Source organism: Ailuropoda melanoleuca, unplaced genomic scaffold, assembly GCF_002007445.2.
Source record: "Ailuropoda melanoleuca isolate Jingjing unplaced genomic scaffold, ASM200744v2 unplaced-scaffold4572, whole genome shotgun sequence".
NCBI classification, from domain to species: Eukaryota; Metazoa; Chordata; class Mammalia; order Carnivora; family Ursidae; genus Ailuropoda; species Ailuropoda melanoleuca.
In genome coordinates, this window is record NW_023217970.1 from 64,328 (window position 1) to 74,679 (window position 10,352).

The window sequence follows — 10,352 nt, forward strand, 5'->3', positions numbered from 1 at the left end:
GATAAAAATACATTAATAGTAGGGGACCTCAACACCCCACTATCAGAAATAGACAGAACACCCTTGCAAAAGCTAAGCAAAGAATCAAGGGCTTTGAATGCCATACTCTACGAGTTTGACCTCATAGATATACATAGAACACTACAGGCCAGAACCAAAGAATACTCATTCTATTCTAATGCCCATGGAACATTTCAAGAATAGACCATGTTCTGGGACACAAAAAGGGTCTCAACCAATACCAAAAGACTGAAATTATTCCCTGCATATTCTCAGACCACAACTCTTTGAAAGTCGAACTCAACCACAAGGAAAACTTTGGAAGAAACTCAAACACTTGGAGACTAAAACCATCCTGCTCAAGAATGACTCGATAAACCAGGAAATCAAAAAATAATTTAAACAATTTATGGAGACGAACGAGAATAAAAACACAATGGTCCAAAACTTATGGGATACTGCAAAGGCAGTCCTAAGGGGAAAATACATAGCCATCCAGGCCTCACTCAAAAGAATAGAAAAATCTAGAATGCAGTTTTTATATTCTCACCTCAAGAAGCTGGAACAACAACAGAAGGAAAGGCCTAATCCATGCACGAGGAAGCAGTTGACCAAGACTAGAGCAGAAATGAATGAATTAGAAACCAGGAGTACAGTAGAGCAGATCAATAGAACTAGAAGCTGGTTCTTTGAGAGAATTAATAAAATTGACAGACCTCTGGCAAGACTTATCCAAAAGAATAGAGAAAGGACCCAAATTAATAGAATTATGAATGAAAAAGGAGAGGTAACAACCAACACCAATGAAATTGGAAGGACTATGAGACACTTTTATCAACAGCTTTATGCCAATAAATTAAACAATGTGGAAGAGATGGAGGCCTTCCTGGAAACCCATAAACTACCAAGACTGAAACAGGAAGAAATTGATTTTTTAAACAGACCAATTAATTATGAAGAGATTGAGTCAGTGATAAACAATTTTCCAAAAAATAAATCTCCAGGCCCGGATGGTTTTCCTAGGGAATTCTACCAAACATTCAAAGAAGAAATAATACCTGTTCTCCTAAAGCTATTTCAAAAAATAGAAACAGAAGGAAAGCTCCCAATTCATTCTATGAGGCCACTATTCCCTTGATCCCCAAACCAGGAAAAGACCCCAACAAAAAGGAGAATTACAGACCTATTTCCCTAATGAATATGGACACCAAAATCCTCAACAACATCCTAGCAAATAGAATCCAACAGTACATTGAAAGGATTATCCATCATGACCAAGTGGGATTCATCCCTGGGATGCAAGGGGGTACAACATTCGCAAATCTATCAGTGTCTTAGATTTTATTCAGAAACAAAAATTCAGAAATCATATTATTCTCTCAACAGTTGCAGAAAATTCATTTGATAAAATAAAATATCCTTTTCTGATTAAAACCCTTCAGAGTGTAGGAATAGAGGGTTAATTTCTCAAGCTCATAAAAGCCATCTATGAAAAGCCTACAGCAAATATCATTCTCAATGGGGAAAAGCTGGAAGCCTTTCCCTTCACATCAGGAACACGACAAGGATGCCCACTCTCGCCACTATTATTCAACATAGTACTAGAAGTCCTTGCAACAGCAATCAGACAACAAAAATTTATAAAAAGTATCCAAATCAGGAAAGAAGAAGTCAAACTGTCTCTCTTCACAGATGACATGATACTCTATATGGAAAACCCAAAAGAATCCACTCCCAAACTATTAGAAGTTATACAACAATTCAGTAATGTGGTGGGATACAAAATCAATGCTCAGAAATCAGTTGCATTTCAGGGGCACCTGGGTGGCACAGCGGTTCAGCGTCTACCTTCCGCTCAGGGCGTTATGGGATCGAGCACCACATCAGGCTCCTCTGCTATGAGCCTGCTTCTTCCTCTCCCACTCCCGCTGCTTGTGTTCCCTCTCTCACTGGCTGTCTCTATCTCTGTCAAATAAATTAACAAAATCTGAAAGGAAGGAAGGAAGGAAAGAAGGAAGGAAGGAAGGAAGGAAGGAAGAAGAAAGAAAGAAAGAAAGAAAGAAAGAAAGAAAGAAAAAAAAAAAAAGAAATCAGTTGCATTTCTATACACGAATAATGAGACTGAAGAAAGAGAAATTAGGGAATCCATCCCATTTACAATAGCACCAAAAACCATACGTTACCTTGGAATTAACTTAACCAGAGACGTAAAGGACCTATATCCTAGAAACTATAGATCACTTTTGAAAGATATTGAGGAAGACATAAAAAGATGGAAAAATATTCCATGCTCATGGATTGGAAGAATTAACATAGTTAAAATGTCCATACTACCCAGAGCAATCTACACTTTCAATGCTATCCCGATCAAAATACCGAGGACATTTTTCAAAGAACTGAAACAAATAGTCCTTAAATATGTATGGAACCAGTAAAGGCCCTGGATCTCCAAGGAACTGTTGAAAAGGAAAAACAAAGCTGGGGGCATCACAATGCCGGATTTTGAGCTGTACTACAAAGCTGTGATCACAAAGACAGCATGGTACTGGCACAAAAACAGACACATCGACCAATGGAACAGAATAGAGAACCCAGAAATGGACCCTCGGCTCTTTGGGCAACTAATCTTTGATAAAGCAGGAAAAAACATCCGGTGGANTAAAGCAGGAAAAAAAACATCCAGTGTAAAAAAGACAGTCTCTTCAATAAATGGTGCCTAGAAAATTGGACAGCTACATGCAACAGAATGAAACTTGACCACTCTTTCACACCATACACAAAGATAAACTCCAAATGGATGAAAGACCTCAATGTGAGACAGGAATCCATCAAAATTCTAGAGGAGAACATAGGCAACAACTTCTANGGAGGACAACATAGGCAACAACCTCTACGACATCGGCCAAAGCAAAGTTTTTCATGACACATCTCCAAAGACAAGAGAAACAAAAGAAAAAATGAATGTGTGTGACTTCATCAAAATAAAAAGTTTCTGCACAGCCAAGGAAACCATCAAAAAAACTAAGTGGCAGCGCACGTAATGGGAGAATATATTTGCAAATGATGCTATAGGTAAAAGACTGGTATCCAAGGTCTACAAAGAACTTCTCAAACTCAGTACGTGAGAAACAAACAAATCATAAAATGGGCAGAGATATGAACAGACACTTTCCATACAAATGGCTAACAAACACATGAAAAAATGTTCAAAATCATTAGCCATCAGGGAAATTCAAATCAAAACCACAGTGAGATACCACCTTACACCAGTTAGAATGGCAAAAATCAACAAGGCAGGAAACAGTAATTGCTGGAGAGGATGTGGAGAAAGGGGATCCCTCCTACATTGTTGGTGGGAATGCAGATTGTTGCAGCCACTCTGGAAAACAGTGTGGAGGTCCCTTAGAAAGTTAAAAATGGAGCTACCCTATGACCCAGCCATTGCAATACTGGGTATTTACCCCAAAGATACAGACGTATTAAGAGAAGGGCCATATGCACCCCAATGTTCATAGCAGCATTGTCCACAATAGCTAAATCGTGGAAGGAGCCGAGATGCCTTTCAACAGATGACTGATTAAGAAGCTGTGGTCCATATATACAATGGAATATTACTCAGCTATTAGAAAGAACGAGTTCTCAACATTTGCTGCAACATGGACGGCACTGGAAGAGATAATGTTAAGTGAAATAATTCCAGCAGAGAAAGACATTTATCATATGATTTCTCTCATCTATGGAACATAAGAACTAGGAAGATCGGTAGGGGAAGAAAGGGATAAAGAAAGGGGGTAATCAGAAGGGGGAGTGAAGCATGGGAGACTATGGACTCTGAGAAACAAACTGAGGGCTTCAGAGGGGAGAGGTTTGGGGAATGGGATAGACTGGTGATGGGTAGTAAAGAGGGCACATACTGCATGGTGCACTGGGTGTTATAAGCAAGCAATGAATCACCTAACCTTGCATCAGAATCCAGGGATGTACTGTATGGTGACTAACATAATGTAATAAAAAAAATTAAAAAAAGTAAAAACACATTGATCTCAGTGTTGTTTCTGCTAATGGAACTAATGGCTATTCTGTAATAATCATACAGCAGGTTTGGATCACTTCTTACTAGATATGTTGAACAGATACTTAAATGATGCATTGATCTCTCTCTCATCACAGATGATATGATATGTTATATGGAAAACACAAAAGATTCTACCCCCAAAATACCAGAACTCATACAGAAATTCAATGATGTGTCAGGATACGTAATCAATGCACAAAAATCAATTGCTTTCCTGTAAACTAACAATGTAATAGTAGAAAGATGAATTAGGGAATTGATTCCATTTACATAGCACCAAAAACCGCAAGATAACTAGAAATAAACCTAACCAAAGAGGTAAAGGATCTATACTCTAGAAACTACAGAACACTGATGAAAGGCACTGAAAACAGAAAGAGATGGAAAAACAATCCATGCTCAGATCAGAATAAACATTGTTAAAATGTCTCTGGTTCCCAAGGCAACCTATACTTTCAAAGTCATCCCAATCAAGACACCAAAGGCATTTTTCAAAGTGCTGGAATAAACAATCCTAAAAGTTGTACAGAAGCAGAAAAGACCCCAAATAGCCAAGGAAATGATGAAAAGGAAAAACAAACCTGGGAGCATCATTTGCCTGATTTCAAGTTATATTACAAAGCTGTGATCACCAAGACAGCATGGTACTGGCCCAAAAACAGGCACATAGTTCAGTGGAATTGATTAGAGAGCAGATATGGGCCTTCAACTCTATGGTCAACTAATCCTTGAAAAAGCAGGAAAAAATATCCAATGGAAAAAAGGCAGTATCTTCAATAAATGGTGCTCGGAAAATTGGATAGCCACATGCAGAAGAATGAGACTGGACCATTCTCTTACACCATGCACAAAGATAAACTCAAAATGGATGAAAGACCTCGATGTGAGACAGGAAACCATCAAAATCCTAGAGGAAAACATAAGCAGTAACCTCTTCAACATTGGCCAAAGCAACTTCTTTCAAGACACGTCTCCAAAGCAAGGGAAACAAAAGGGAAAATGAACTATTGTGAATCATCAAGATTAAAAGCTTCTGCACAGCCAAGGAAACAGTCAAAAAAACTAAGAGGCAGCCCACGGAATGGGAGAAGATATTTGCAAATGATGCTACAGATCAAAGATTGGTATCCAAGATATACAAAGAACTTCTTAAGCTCAATGCACAAGAAACAAATAAACAATTCAAAAAATGGGCAGAAGATATGAATAGACACTTTTCCAATGAAGACATACAAATGGCTAACAGACACATGAAAAAATGTTCAAAATCATTAGCCATCAGGGAAATACAAATCAAAACCACATTGAGATACCACCTTCCTTTCTTTTTAAAACATGTAATATTTCAAGGCAAAATATTCACAGCTTTTGGGTTACACATATTTTTTTTTTTCACATAAAGTATTCTATGTAATTGCCACCACAACCCCGTGAACTGGATAGGGAAGGCATTCATATTTTCCCCTTATATGCCAGAAGACTATATCTCAGAGAATTGAGGTGATTTGCTCAAGGCTAAATAGCCAACATTTGGCCATTCCAGGAATCAAACCCAGATCTTCTGACTTACGATTCCTGGCTCTAATGATTTTAGCTCCCAAAACCTCAGCTGAGAGTGCACTGAACATTGCAACATTGCCCATATCTTCAACCACTTATTGACATCCATGGTATCTCTGGAGTCAACCTGGTTTCTATGATGTATCAATTGCAGGGTGTGGGGCAAGGAAGGACATTCTCAGTGCCATAATCTAGATTATTTTTTATTATTTCTGCATGTATTATGTTAGTTTTATGTTGTCTTGGAGAGTTTACCCCTCACAGTAGATAACGCTATCACCTTTTATAATGGGCCTGGGCAGACTTTGCTGACTCAGGTTCAGCACCATTTTGTGACTAAAACAGCGACAAAGATTTTATTTTTAAATGATAAGGCCTGCATGCTCATACTGCTGCCGCCCTCGACGGCGATGTCAACGTCATCAGCTGGAGCCGCCGGGAACCCTTCTTGCTCAGCGGCGGGGACGACGGCGCCCTCAAGATTTGGGACCTGCGGCAGTTCAAGTCTGGCCCCCCAGTGGCCACCTTCAAGCAGCATGTGACCCCCATGACCTCGGTCGAGTGGCACCCCCAAAACAGCGGCGTCTTCACAGCCTCAGGTGCAGACAACCAGATCACACAGTGGGACCTGGCCGCGGAGCGCGACTCCGAGGCGGGCGACGCAGAGACCGTCGACCCCGGCGGACCTGCCCCAGCAGCAGCTGTTTGTGCACCAGGGCGAGACGGACCTGAAGGAGCTGCGCTGGCACCCGCAGTGCCCCGGGCTCCTGGTCAGCACCGCGCTGTCGGGCTTCACCGTCTTCCGCACCATCAGCGTCTGAGGGGCCCGCCGCCCCCGCCTGGCCTGGCCGCGCCCTCTGCCACCGAGCTCGAAGCTGCTTCCGCGGCTAGGGACTCCTTTGGCTCTGCTGACCAGCCCTCCTCCCATAGAAGGACTTAGCTTGGCCCCTAGCTGCCATGACAGATTCTGTTTGATGTTTTGTTTGGTGTCACGAACCCCTCTTGCCAAAGGATCTGGTTTGAGCCATGACTGTACAACTACTTGGTTTGGTCCAGGGAGCCTTCCAACCATAGGGCTCGGTTTGACACCGGGGACCCCTCCCGTGGAAAGACTTGGTTTGGCCCAGGCTGCTCCCCACCCCCACCTGTGCGAGGACCTGCTGGCCCGTTTCCCAGGTGGGCCTCGTGTGGCCGGTGTCGCTGTGGATATTTTGTGAGCTCTGGCACCTGGCTTGACCCTTTGACCTCCCTGTCCCAGGACCCGGTTGTGGCCACTGCTCTCCCCCAGGGAACTCGAGGACTTTACAGTGGGTGGACCAAAGCTGGGGCGTGCGTTCCTCCAGCAGAATCCGGTGTTGCCCTTTGTCTTCCTGCCAAACAGGGTTTGGCCTGGACTTCCCAGTGGGGGGTTGTGTGGGTCTTCTTCCCCTCCCTCCTGCATCCAAGGCAGGTGCTGTGCAGGGAGGAAGGTCAGGGACTCCTGAGGCAGTAAAGGACGAGAACGGGGGGGGGGATATTTCTTAATCTTTCCTAATTTACTAAGAGTTTTTACCAGGAATCAATTTTGAAACTTATCCAGTGACTGTTTAGGACACTCATTCCCTATAATTTTCATGGAAATATCTTCTGAAACCAAATATTACTCCTCTCTTTTCAAAGTCTTAGGAGATATATGGTGGGATTCCAAGAATTTTCTCTTGACAGACCCACTAGAGGTTTTACATAGGAAAGCCACATGATTGTATTTGACTTTTGATAGACATATCTCAAATCAAACTATAGAATGGACTGGACTTGTGGAAGAATAGAGCGTAAAGATCATTGAGTACCCTTTTCAATTGTCAAGATGGGAAAATAGGCTAGAAGCAGAATAAAATGACGAGAGAAATGCAGAGGAGAGAAATTAATTAAGAAATATTTGACAAAACTTGTGCAACTAGAGGTGGAAAGGGTAATACAAACAAGAGTGCCACACAGATGCCTATATTGGGCATCTGGGAAAATGGTAATGATATTTATTAAAAACTGGAGTGGAATATAATGAGTTCAGTTTTGACATGTTACTTGAAGGTGGAGGCCAGACTTGAATTTGTGTGAATCGCATACAACTTTAAATATACTGCTCTGGAGTCCAGTGATAAATCTACAGATAGAGAAGGGAACATGTAGGTACTAAAAAGCAGAAGGAGAGAGATCATTTGTGGCTTTGGGTAAGTGACTACATTCATCTTGGGTCCCAGATCCTTTCGAACTTTTCACTATTACTTTTAGTGTATGAGTTTTAGAATTTTATGGTTGCTTCACCTTTAGTCATAACATTAGCATCAAATGCGGGGAAAATGGACCAGGAAAATCCATCTGCACATGAAGATATGTCCTTTTATTTGGGAAAGAAAACCCTCCACAGAGGACATTAATTTACAACTCACTGAAACAATTCTGGGCCCTGTGACCCATCTTACATCAATCCAGGGCCAAGAAAAATATAATAACTGGTTTAGAAAAATCATATAACATACTTTCAAGGTGGGATAGGGCCACTCTCTCCTAATTGAAGTGATTTCAGCTCACTACTTGAACTAACAGAATTTCAGGAGTGGGAAGGGGAATGGCTTTAAAGAAGACAGGAAGCCAGAGGCAGAAGGAGTTACAAAAACAAGAGCATGATAAACAGTATCAAATCCCACAGAAAGATCAAGGTAAGTAATGACTGAAAAGTGATTATTACATGAGGTATTTGGAATCCAAAGCTTCTTTCTAACAAACAAGAGGTCTGTGGAAACCATTTTTAGCTTATGAATGAACAAAAAGTGTGGACCAGCTTGCCAATGAGAGTTAGAGAAAAAATTGGAAAATGACGCAAGATAGAGATTTGATTTTTCCAAAAGAAAGCTCATTATGCTAATAATAGGTCATAATACTAATGCCGTTCTTGTTATAGGTCAAGGGAAATTTAAAGAGGAAGAAAACTAATTGATGGGTCTTGGGTAAGACCCAGGATATACTTGAAGGGGCTGTCCTTAAGACTGCAGTGCCATGATTGAGATCAGGAATTCTGGTATCCTGCACCTGCAGATACAAACTGTGGCTGATGATTGATCTCTCTGTAACTCAGTTTCTCCACTGATAAAATGAATCTAATAAAATAATTACTATCAAATGCAATTCTATAAAGTTAAAATGAGATAATGTGCTTAGTACAGTGGCTTGCAAGGAGGAATAAATGTATCTATTAATATTATCTTTGCTTAATAAACATTTCCTTACTAACAGGTATTTATTCTCTCATATCAAATATTTTATTTGATATAGAGATCTATGAATGTATCATGACAATGTGTCTTGAACAAAGCATTATGAATAATTTCAATCTGAATACCTGACATGCATGATAAATTGTACCAAAAAAAAAGCCCACAGATAAGGTGAAGCAAGGTGAAATTTATTAAACAGTTTCAGCCTCATGATGTCTGTTTGATCAGTGAAATAAAATATCCAGCTGACAAGAATATGCAAGTTAGTACGTGAGCATTAATGTGAAAGTGACAGAAATGTTAGAGATTATTCAGTTGTAAGAATACCTAGTTAAGTGATCAAGGGAAATGTTTTGAAATCAGTAAAAGGAAAAAAAAATGCCTAATAATGGAATAAGAAGGGAAATATCCCCAATTGAGCTCCACCTAAACTACTCAAAATTTTTTTCTATTTTTATATAATCACTCCTCTGATCATTATAGTAATTCTATTTTCTTTGTGTTTTTTTCTTTTCCAATTAAATGATTTCTAACTCTAGAATATGAACCATACAACAAAGTAGCAGCATAAATAGGAAACCTGTGTTTGATATCTGGTCCTTAGTTTTGTTTTTTGGGATTTTTTTGTGGTTTTTGTTTTTTAGAGAGAGGGAAGGAAGAGGGACAGTGAGAGAGAGGGAGAGGGAGAAAATCTCAAATAGGCTCCACACTGAGCATGGAGTTCGATGTGGCGCTTGATCTTACAATGCTGACATCACGATCCAAGCCGAAATTGAGAGTTGGACACTTAACTGATTGAGCCACCCAAGTGCCCCAGAAAACCTACATTTGTACCATTGATTCTCAACCTTCTTCATTTTCTATCCTCAGGTGATTTGAAATCAGCTCTTCTGTCCAAGTCAATGGGTGGACTAAATGATTCTGTGGTTTCTGAGTTTGTTGCTGGGACTCTCTAGTTCTTGGGAAACTAAAGTTTTTCTCATGTTGATATTTTCTTTGATCTATTCAGGGATCATCCTGGGAAATGTCTTCATTTTCTTTTTGGTAATTTTTGATTCTCACCTACATTCTCCTATGTACTTCCTGCTAGCCAACCTGTCACTCATTGATGTGGGGCTTGCCTCTACCACAGTCCCAAAGATGATCAGGGACCTTTTAAATGAATACAAGCTCATTTCTTTCCAAAGCTGCATGACACAGATATGCTTCATCCACATCATGGGAGGAGTGGAGATGATGTTACTCGTAGCCATGGCATTTGACAGGGACACAGCAATCTGTAAGCCCCTCCACTACCTGAATATCATGAACCCTAAAATCTGTGTTTCATTTGTAATTGCTGGCTGGGTAACTGGGGTGATCCATGCTATGTCTCAGTTTGCTTTCATTATAAACTTGCCCTTTTGTGGTCCTAATGAAGTAGACAGCTTTTACTGTGACTTTCCCAGGATCATAAAACTTGC

The 10,352-nt window shown here is 40.5% G+C and overlaps 2 pseudogenes; both read left to right on the forward strand.

The window, feature by feature from the left end:
- LOC117799242 overlaps positions 1–6,575 on the forward strand; it is an 11,716-nt pseudogene extending 5,141 nt beyond the window's left edge.
- A 3,216-nt stretch (positions 6,576–9,791) lies between these two features.
- LOC117799243 overlaps positions 9,792–10,352 on the forward strand; it is a 1,158-nt pseudogene continuing 597 nt past the window's right edge.